The following is a 10,651-nucleotide window of genomic DNA, read 5'->3' as shown; positions in this document are numbered from 1 at the left end:
AAACTTACCAAAATACAGAAACTCAGATTGAAACAGTTTTCCCTGACATAACATGTTTGGTTCTGCCCAGGAAAAAGAACCCCGAGCATATTAAGGCAGTGCTTTCAGAATTCTTGCTCAAAAGCAAATGCCAATGGCCCATCAAGGCTCATTGGGGAGGAAAGAGTCACAGTTGGTAGAAGGTGCTGTCTGGACAATGAAATCACTTCTCTTGTGCTTTAGTAGCATTTTCTAAAATTTTTCTTTTCCACTCTTCATAATCTTGTTTTAAACCTTCACTTTGCTGTGGCTTACATGGAGACACTGCTTTATCCTCTATTTCTTTCTTGGAATGTTTAACTATAATCTTCTTCTGTCTTTTGGCTGGTGGAGAAACTGAACTGCTAGGTTCTCCCTTAACGTGCTGTTCAAACTTTTCCAATTGTTTACAAAGTTGATCAAAAACAGCTTTCTTTACACCAGATGTGGCCACCATTTTGCTTTATTTACTTTTATCTTTAGGACCCTGCACACTGAAAAGAGTGTGGCTTTGGTGAAAAGGGGCTTGGACAAATTTAGATCTACTTTCTGTATCTGGGGAAGTCTGGCTTCATACTCTGTCTAAAGGCTATCTCATACTGGTGGCAGCAAGGTCCTGACACATGACTGCATTACTTGTTTCTGTTGTATGAGCAGACAATCCAGTGCACTTTACTTGGGATGGTCGCAGGTTCTCTTCAGCTTTCCTCAGAACAGCAGGGTCCGTGATGCCCAGTCAGGGTTCAAAACGTGCAATGGGCCCAGGCTCCATGGTGCACAGATAACGGGGATAGCCCCCTGTCCTGTACTTCTAAAGCTAATTTTGTACATCTGAGAAGTTTTAGTACCTTAATAATTTTTTTCATCTTTGTGTAATCTACAGGTTTTGTAAAAATGTCTTCCATAAATTCATCAAAGTCTTCAATAGAAAATATTTTTTTTGTTTGTTTTGTTTTTGTGGGGCAATGGAGGTTAAGTGACTTGCCCGGGGTCACATAGATAGTAAGTGTCAAGTGTCTGAGGCCGGATTTGAACTCAGGTACTCCTGAATCCAGGTCCATTGCTTTATCCACTGCGCCACCTAGCCGCCCCTTCAATAGAAATATTGAACTAGCCTGGTCTGTGGATAGTCTCTTGACCATTCCAATAAATTATGTCTCCCAGGTTTGTCTATCAGTATCCTCTGTGTAGATTGTTGAAGCAGATATAATTAATTTTGGGCATTCAAGTATTCACTTAGTAACTTCCTGACTTGTCATGTTTTTATTTCTTGTTTTAAAAATAATTTTTTAATCAGCAAAAATTCACTTTATTCCCCTCCTCAATTAAGAACAAAAGAAAAGTATAATCTCTGTTACAAATAATCAATCAAAACAAATTTCCAGATGGGGCACATCTAAAAAGAAATATTCATATGTTCATATATGTGTGTGTATATACATAGTATTTCATACTGCATTGCTTCATACAATTTTCCCAGGTTTTTCTGAAAGTATTCCCTTAATTATTTGTTAGATCACAATAGTTATGTCACATTTATATACCATAACATGTTCAGCCATTCCCTAGTGGTTACGTATCCCCCTCATATTTCCACTGAGATTCCTTTTGCTACCTCAAAAAGATATAAATATTTTTGTACATCCTTAGAATTTATTTTGATTAATCTTGCTCTTAATCTACTGTCCTCTTTTCTCCCTTTCCTTCCATTTCCCTAAGTGCCCATATTTCTGTGTCCAATTCAGTGTCTGTGTGTGTGTGTGTGTGTGTGTGTGTGTGTGTGTGTGTGTTTGTGTGTGTGTTATTCTCTCCTTTGATCAGTTTGGATGAGGTTGAGGTTCAAGTATCAGTCATTTCTCCATATCCCTCCTCCTTTTTTTTATATTTACACACCTATTTGCATACTTTGTATATGTGACATCTTCCTTTTCCTTCACTCTTGACTAGTGTATTCCCTTTCCCTGCCCCATGTTTTCATTCTTCTCTTAAGAACATCAAGACCTAACAGAATCACTCCCAGTCTTTCCACCTATATAGAATTCTTATGTGACCCCTGCTGATGATAGAATCCCTAGGGGACATATGTATCATCTCCCCATATTAGAACGTAAGCAGTTTATCCATGCTTGGTCCTTTATCTTTGTTCATTCATGTTTGGCATTTTATGTTTCTTTTAACTTTTGTGTTTGAATTTCAAAGTTTCAACACAATTCTGGTCTTTTTATCAGGAATGCTTAAAGTCCTCTATTTCATTACTCCCACAACACTCCCACCCCATATGATTATACTCAATTGTACAGGTTAAGTTATTCTTGACAATCAGCATCTATCTTTCTGGAGTATCATATTGCACTTCTTCACAGCAGGGTTTGCTAAATCATGGGTGATCCTGATTGTGGCTCTTCAGTATTTAAATTCTTTCTATTTGGCTGCTTACCACATTTTACTTTACCTGGAAGTGCTGGATGTTGATTATGATGTTTTGAGGAGTTTTCATTTGGGGGTTTCTTTCAGGAGGTAACTGGTAGATTCCTTCTATTTCTACTTTGCTCCCTGGTTCTAAGACATCTGGGTAGTTTTCCTTTAAAATGTCTTGGAAAATTATTTTGAGGCTCCATTTTTTTTTGTTTGTGTCTTTCAGGTAGCTAAGGGATTCTTAATTTTTTGCTCCACAAGCTGTTTTTTTCAGGTCAATTATTTTTGAGATATAATACCTTACATTTTATTCTATTCCTTTTTCAGGGTTTTGACTGTTTTTAATATTACTTGTTGTATCATGGAGTCATTGACTTCTATTTGATTCATTCTATTTTTCAGGGAGTTTGTTTTTGGGGCAAAGTTTAGTCTATTTTTAACCTATCTGTTAATTCCCTTTCTTAATCTTTCTTCCATCACTGATTTATTTTCCATTTTTTCTTATAGTATTCTTATTTAATTGATATAAACATTCTAACTCCTTTTTTTTGTGGGGCAATGGGGGTTAAATGACTTGCCCAGTGTCACACAGCTAGTAAGTTTCAAGTGTCTGAGACTGGATTTGAACTTAGGTACTCCTGAATCCAGGGCTGGTGCTTTATCCACTGTGCCACCTAGCTGCCCCCTTCTAACTACTTTTGAAACTCTTGCTTTATCTTTTCCAGTAATTCTAGTTGAGTTTGTGCCCAATAGCAGTTGTCATTGTTTGAAACTTTGGTTATAGATATTTTAGAGTTCTTTTCTTCTGGATTTGTGTCTTCGGCATTGATGTCAATATAATTGTTTTTTATGGTGAAATTTTCCTTCTGTACCCTATTTTTTCTCATTCTTTTAGAATACTTCCTGAATTTGGACTTAATCTTAGGGCTACACTATGTGTACTTCCAGAGGAAAGATCTGCTTTGGTCCTATTGCTGCTTTCTTGTGGTATATAGTATTATATTATTCAAGTATCTCAGAAACAGCTCAGTTTGGGGACCTATAAAGTATCACTGTTTCCAAAGTGATCTGATAAAGCATAAGTCTGATCACTGGCCTCCTGGCCTGAACTCTGCAAGTTCTTGGCCTGCTTTTGCATCAGAACAACAGTAGACTGTCAGCCAGCTGGAAATCTCTGCTGTTTAAGAAAAACAGAACTGACAGATTCCCTTTGGCCTGGTAGTCCTGTTTATTCTCCCATAGGCTTCCAACTGGAGTATAATTTGGATGTGAGAAGAACCATATCATTGTAATTTGTTTAACAATCTGCTTCCCTCTCAGTACAAATCCTAGCATCTGTGGCTATTCTCTACTTCAAAAGAGCACAACTCAATCTATGACCTGGAGCTCAAAATTGGGCAACAAAACTGCCAGTTTTCACTTGTACCCATACATTTACATGATGCCTCAGTATGGGCATGGGACATCATCTTGCACTAGTGTCTAGCCTTTCCCTATAGGGAATGCTTTGGCCCTCTGAACTCCTGGACAGACCTTGTCCCCAATCCTTCTCAGACTTCATTGTCTCCCTATCCCAACCTGTGCTAGAAAAATGACTCACTGTGACTTTTTTTCTATTGAATTTCCCTATTAGAATTTGATCAGAGATATTTTATTGATTTGTTTGGAGAAGTTTGGGGGTAGAGCTCTCTCTGCTGCATAAACTAACTCGACCCCTTTGCATTTCCTTTTACCATATTTTTATTTCATTTTTTAATTTTAAACTTAAAGTGAGAAAAGAAAAAAAAATAACATTTCCATACACACAGCAGAACATAAGAGGGGATTAAATATAAAACAATAGCATTCCATTTCAAAAAACCTACGTGATAAATCCTACACCTTTGTTTTCAAAGCAACCCAGACTTGGGGGCAGCTAGGTGGCACAGTAGATAAAGCACCAACCCTGGATTCAGGAAGACCTGAGTTCAAATCCAGCCTCAGACACTTGACACTTACTAGCTATGTGACCGTGGGCAAGTCACTTAACCCTTATTGCCACACAAAACAAACAAACAAACAAAGTAACCCAGATTTTCTGGGATTCTTTCTAGGTTTACTTTTGTTCTCTTCTGTGCCACCATGTTTCTCTCCCCCAACCCTGTTTTTAACATGTTGAAGACCATCACTGTTTACATGTGTATATTGCTCCTTTCATATGAGTGTATATATGTGTGTGTGTTTATTTATACATACCCATATATGTGTATAGTACGTACATGTATGTATATACCCATGGTTTATATTTATGTATATGTAAAATGCAAGGATTAGTTGATAGAGTATAAACCTGGAGTCAGGAAGACAGTATGGAAAGATGGCTTCCAATCCTGCTTTTGACACATGCTAGCTTTGGGATACGGAGGAATCATTTAACCACTGAGACTCTCTTTTCTCATCTATAAAAAAGGAATTCTTATAACGCTTATCACAAAGGGCTGGTGTTAGGATCAAATTAGTTAATGCATGTGAAGTGTTTTATAAACTTTAAAGTATACTAGTTTCCCATTGGGTTCAATCTGTTACTAGGACATCTAGGAGCAGTTTACCTATATAATTACAATCCCTTCACCCACTTTAGCTACCATATGTCCCATATGTTTTCACACCCCATTAATACAGATTAATAGGGAAGACCCACCTGAATTAGAAAACAAAACTGTAAAAGCCCTGAATTGTAAAATGTATTTAAATAAAATAAATTTTATTAGGTATTTCAAATTATGTTATCTACCATAACTCTCTGTAACAGCTAATAAGATATTGCCATATATTGCTCACATAGGCCTGAATTTATGAATAGATGAGATGTAATTGATATTATCATGAGTAATTATGATCAGTTCTCACTTCCAAGGTAACTTAAAATTTCCCTTTGCTGTCCCATTTACTCAATTAATTTGCTTAGTGCATACTTTCTTCATTACCTATGCAAAGATAAACAAGCCAGGCCCAATTAAATTATTTATAATTCCAAATTAGTGGAATCTAACTGAATTAGGTTATATTGTCCACATTTAAAAAAAAATAAATGATGTTACTGCAGGTCAAAAGGGAACATTTTTCTCTGAGGAATATTTTGGCTATACACTCAGATTTGGAATATAAAAACTCAAGGCTGTCAGAAGATTTCAAATGCAGTTTCATAAAGGGGACAAAAAAACCACAACACAAGTTCAAGTAGACACACAAACATTCAATTTGAATTACATACTGCCAAGAAAAATTACAATCCCTAGAGTGGTAGGTGCAAATAGGGCCAGATAGTGACCCTTTTATAGCTGGTACTGCTTAAAGCATGATGGCAGTGACAGGGAATGCTTCTGGAATCCTGAGTATCAACACTGAATCATTTTTATACTCATAATCATTTATTGACTAGAGATTGATAACCAGGGCTAAGCAGCATGACCATGAAAGTTTATTATAGAATTGTGCTCTTTTAATCCAGCCAGTAGTGTGAGATTCCAATGAATTTATGTGAACTGTGTGTACATGCACACACATGAGCATGCATGTGAACACACAGGCTATAATTCTCATATTGGATTAATTGGCAAAATATGAAGACATATTAACAAGTGAAAATTATGGATCAAATGATACCCACTGGATGTACAGATTACTTCTGCCTCCATGAAATCGAAACCTAGAGACTATAGGGAAAAAAAGCCTATCTTATCTGAAATAAGATGAACAGTCATATATCTACCTTACCATTAAACACGGTCCAAGGGGGATGGCATTTTCTCCGCTGATGTTGCCACTCTTTCTTTAGGAAGAAAAGAATCCGTGGTGAATTGGAGAACTTGACTTTAATGTACTCCCTGAGGCCTCCTCTTAGCCTCACAAGGGCTCTTGCATTCTGCATGGTCTAAGGTTTCTGGTTTGTCTACCATGGGTGCATCAGGTATGATGTAGCAAAATGATTCAGCCTTTAGCCTAAAGGAGCATGGAAACATGTGATTTCATTTTTTGTCATAGATAATAGATCAGCATCATCTCTTACAAGTTCCAGATGGCAAAAGACTGGGAACAAATGTGGTTCCAGCAGATTATTTGCAACTTAACCTATGCATGTATGTGTAGGGGTGTGTGTGTGTGTGTATGTACATACCATATATACATACACACACACGTGGTTGTAGTTTCAACTATATGTATATAGAGTTGTACATAGTTTTATATACACACACATATGTATGTATGTATATATATGTGTGTGTTGTGTAAAATCTAAATGTGGGTACTAATCTGCCCCCCCCATTTTTTGGGGGGGGGACTGGATAAAATCACTGATATATTCAGCAAGAGATTAGGCTTTTTAAGATTTATTAAAATATATTATAAGTTAGTGAAGAGCGAACAGATTTCTTAGAGCATGGAAATACTAGCTTCAATCTAATTCGGAATAGCTAGAGAGAAAGAAACCAATATCCTTTCCTAGCAGCCCACATGAAATCTCTCACCACCAAGCTGGTGTCTGAACAACTGAGAGGGGCCATCCTGTTCTCTGTCTGCCACCATGCACCTATTCCTCACCAAAAAGAGGCTGCTTCTGTGAGTGAGCGTCCACTTCCTAGTTCCTGTCTCATTTCCCCAAAGGGGAGGTCCTTTAAGCTGATTGGTTGAGAGTGGTCTCTTGCTGATATCAGTAGTACACCACCTCTGAGAACAATGTCACTCAGGGCCAGCCAGGTGTGGTCCCCACCTAATCATCCTTAAGTAGATACTTAGTTTCTCATTCTCACCCAATTCAAACAATACTAAATCAGTGGGGTTGGACCCCTGGGCATCTGCCAAATCCCATTATTTTATCACATTGCAGATAGATAGATAGATAGATAGATAGATAGATAGATAGATAGATAGATAGATAGATAGATAGATAGATAGATAGATAGTTTAGTTGTACATAGTTATTTTTATATTGTCTCCTTCATTAGTTTATGAGCTTCTTGAGAGCAAGGCTATCTTTTGTTTTCCCTTGTAGTTCCAACAAATTTCATGGTTCCTCCCACATATTGGGCACTTAATAAACGTTTATTGGTCAACTGTCCAGATATCAAAAAAGCATAAGCCTATTATTTCAAATGAATGGTTATATTATATAACATCTTCTAAATACTATTCACAACTGAAAAATAAACAAGACTAAGGCCTCACATTTGGGATAGTTCATTCTATTTCTAGGTCCCTGATTTGACCCTAAACCCAAACCAATTATTTCACATATATGCTACTGGTAACAAGGATCACTGAGTTTATCAATGTGGGTGAAATCTGTCCCAGTACATCATTGTTATTGGAGTAATATCTCAAAGAGATTGGATCTTATGATCATAGATTTGGAGGATAAATGAACTTCAGAGGTCATCTAGCCCTACTATCTCATTTTACATGGGAAGAAACTGAGACCTAATAAATAAAATGACTTGACCAAGACCCCAAAGGAAGGAAGAAACTAAAACACCATTCCAACCCAGGTCTAAACACAGAGCCAGGCCTCCTTCACAGCCTTCTAAGATCCCATGTGTTTCCATTATACTACTGTATTATATGGGCAGCTAGGTGGTGCCGTGTATAGAGCACTGTACTTGCAATCAGGAAGACTCATTTTCATAAGTTCAAACACAGCCTCAAACACTTACCAGCTGTTTGACTTTGGGCAAGTTCACTTAACCTTGTTTGCCTCCATTTCCTCAACTTTAAAATGAACTGGAGAAAGAAACGGCAAACTTCTCTAGTATTTCCACCAAGAAAACTCCAGATGGAGGTACAGAGTCAGACATTACTGAAACAACTCAACAACAACAAGAACAACAAAACAACAACACTGTACTATATACCACTGTGTTTTGCTTCTGATTGCCCCTCTCATGCTCTGCCATAGTTTTTTCACCCTTCCCTCCTTATCATCTTCTCCTCCTACTTTCCTTCAGGGTTAGATAGATTACTCCTCCCAATTGGGTGTGTATGTTATTCCCTCCTTGAGCCAACTCTGATGAGATTAAGGTCTTTGAGTTAATTCTGTGATCTAAATTTTCTTCCACCCTCCCTATGAGCCCTATGAAATCAAGCAATTCAATATTAGTCATGCATATGCAGTTATGGAGAACATCTTTACTTTCCTTGAAAGTGTTTAGCTTTTTACTGCTCCCTCCACCAATCAGCCCTTCCCTCCTTCCCCTCTTCTTTGCCCCCCCCCTTGTTTCCTTCCCCTCCCACTTTCCCTCAGGGCAAAATATATTACTATACACACTGGAGTATGAAAGTTATTCCATCTTTGATCCAGTTCTGATGATAGTAAGGTTCACTCACTCCCCTACTCTTTCCCCTCCAGAAGCTTTTTTTTGTTTCTTTTATGTGACCCAATTTTCCCCAGTCTACCTCTCCCTTTCCTTTTCTTGCAGTGCATTCCTCTTACTCCTTAATATTATTTTAAAGATGTCATCATGGGACAGCTAGGTGACACAATGGACAAAGCACCAGCCCTGGATGCAGGAGGCCTCAAGACCAAATCTGGCCCCAGACATAATCCACACCACCCTGTGTGCCCCACAAAAAAGGATAAACAAAAATAAATGCTTTACAGATATCATCCCTTCATATTCAGTTTAGACCTGTGTCTTCTGCATAAGTGTATTCCTTTCAGCTGCCCTAATACTGAGAAAGTTCTTATGAGTTTGAAGTATTATCTTCCCATGTAGGAATGTGAACAGTTTAATCTTTTAATATCCTTCATGATTTCTTTTTCCTGTTTACCTTTTTATGCTTCTCTAGGGTCTTGTATTTGAAAGTCAAATTTTCTATTCAGTTCAGGTCTTTTCATCACAAATGCCGGAAACTCCTCTTTTTCATTGAAGTCCCATTTTCCCCCCTGAAAGATTATACACAGGTTTGCTGGCTAGGTGATTTTTGGTTGTAGTCCCAGTTCCTTTGCCCTCTAGAATATCATTCCATGCCCTCCAGTTCTTTAATGTAGATGCTGCTAGATCTTGTTTTATCCTTATTGTAGCTCCACAGTATTTGAATTCCTTTTTTCTAGCTGTTTGCAATATTTTCTGCTTGACCTGGGATCTTTGGTATTTGACTATAATATTACTGAAGGTTTTCCTTTTAGTATTTCTTTCAGGAGGTGATTGGTGGATTCTTTCAATTTCTCTTTTACCTTCTGCTTCTGGAATATCAGGGCAATTTTCCCTGACAATTTCTTGGAAGATTCTGTATAAACTCTTATTTTCGACATGGTTTTCAGGTAGTCCAATAATTTTCAAAATATTTCTCCTGGATCTGTTTTCCACGTCAGCTGTTTTTCCAAGGAGATATTTCATATTGTCCTCTATTTTTTTAAATCATTTGCATTTGCTTTAATGTGTCTTGGTTTCTCATAAGGTCAGTAGTTTCCATTAGTTCAATACTAATTCATAGGCAATTATTTTCTTGTTGAGAGCTTTTGTATCTCCTTTTCCATTTGGCTTTTCAAACTGTTAACCTTTTTCTCATGCCTCTCCTGCATCACTCTCATTTCTCTTTCCATTCTTTCCTTCACTTCTTTAAAACTTCCTTCTATATCTCCTACTTTCTCTTCAAAGTCCATTTGGAGTGCTTCCATGGCCTGAGATCAATTCTTATTTTTCTTGGGAGCTTTTCATGTAGGGGAACTGAGATTGCTATCCTCTTCTGAAGGTGTACCTCATTCTTCCTTGTTATTAACAAAACTTACAATAGTTCTCAACTTTCTTTGCTTGCTTATCTTGCCAACTTTTACTTGACTTTTAACTCCCTCTTATAGTGAGACCCTACTTCCAAACTACGCTGTTCCAAGCTTCAGAGGGTCACAGCTGTTTCAGTTTAAGGAAGGGCAGGTTTTTCTCTTGCCTTTTTTTGTTCTCTTGTCACAAGATAACCTCCAGTCAACTTGCTAATTAACCAGCAAGCAAAACTTTGTGTGCTGTTTCTTAGCTCCAATAAGCCTGCACCCCTCCCCTATCTGGGCCTCATGTTGCTCAAGATTTCTTTCTAGTTCCCTTCTGGAGTGGGATAGCCAAATTACTCCTTAGGTCTCATAGACACACCTGTATTTTCACCCCCCCCTTCCCCTCAGCCATTCAGCCCTCTCACCCAACAGTACCCTTATTTCCAGAAGTTGCAGGTGCTACAGCTGATTTGGCGGCTT

At 37.8% G+C, this 10,651-nt stretch overlaps 1 pseudogene; it reads right to left on the bottom strand.

Annotated features, from left to right (window-relative positions):
* Window positions 1-202: 202 nt before the first annotated feature.
* LOC122730561 lies at window positions 203-790 on the bottom strand (annotated as a pseudogene).
* Window positions 791-10,651: the final 9,861 nt, after the last annotated feature.

The sequence above is a fragment of the Dromiciops gliroides genome, chromosome 6, assembly GCF_019393635.1.
Source record: "Dromiciops gliroides isolate mDroGli1 chromosome 6, mDroGli1.pri, whole genome shotgun sequence".
Classification (NCBI taxonomy): Eukaryota; Metazoa; Chordata; class Mammalia; order Microbiotheria; family Microbiotheriidae; genus Dromiciops; species Dromiciops gliroides.
The sequence above is the reverse complement of the archived record's forward strand: the minus strand, read 5'-3'. Positions and strand labels throughout refer to the sequence as shown.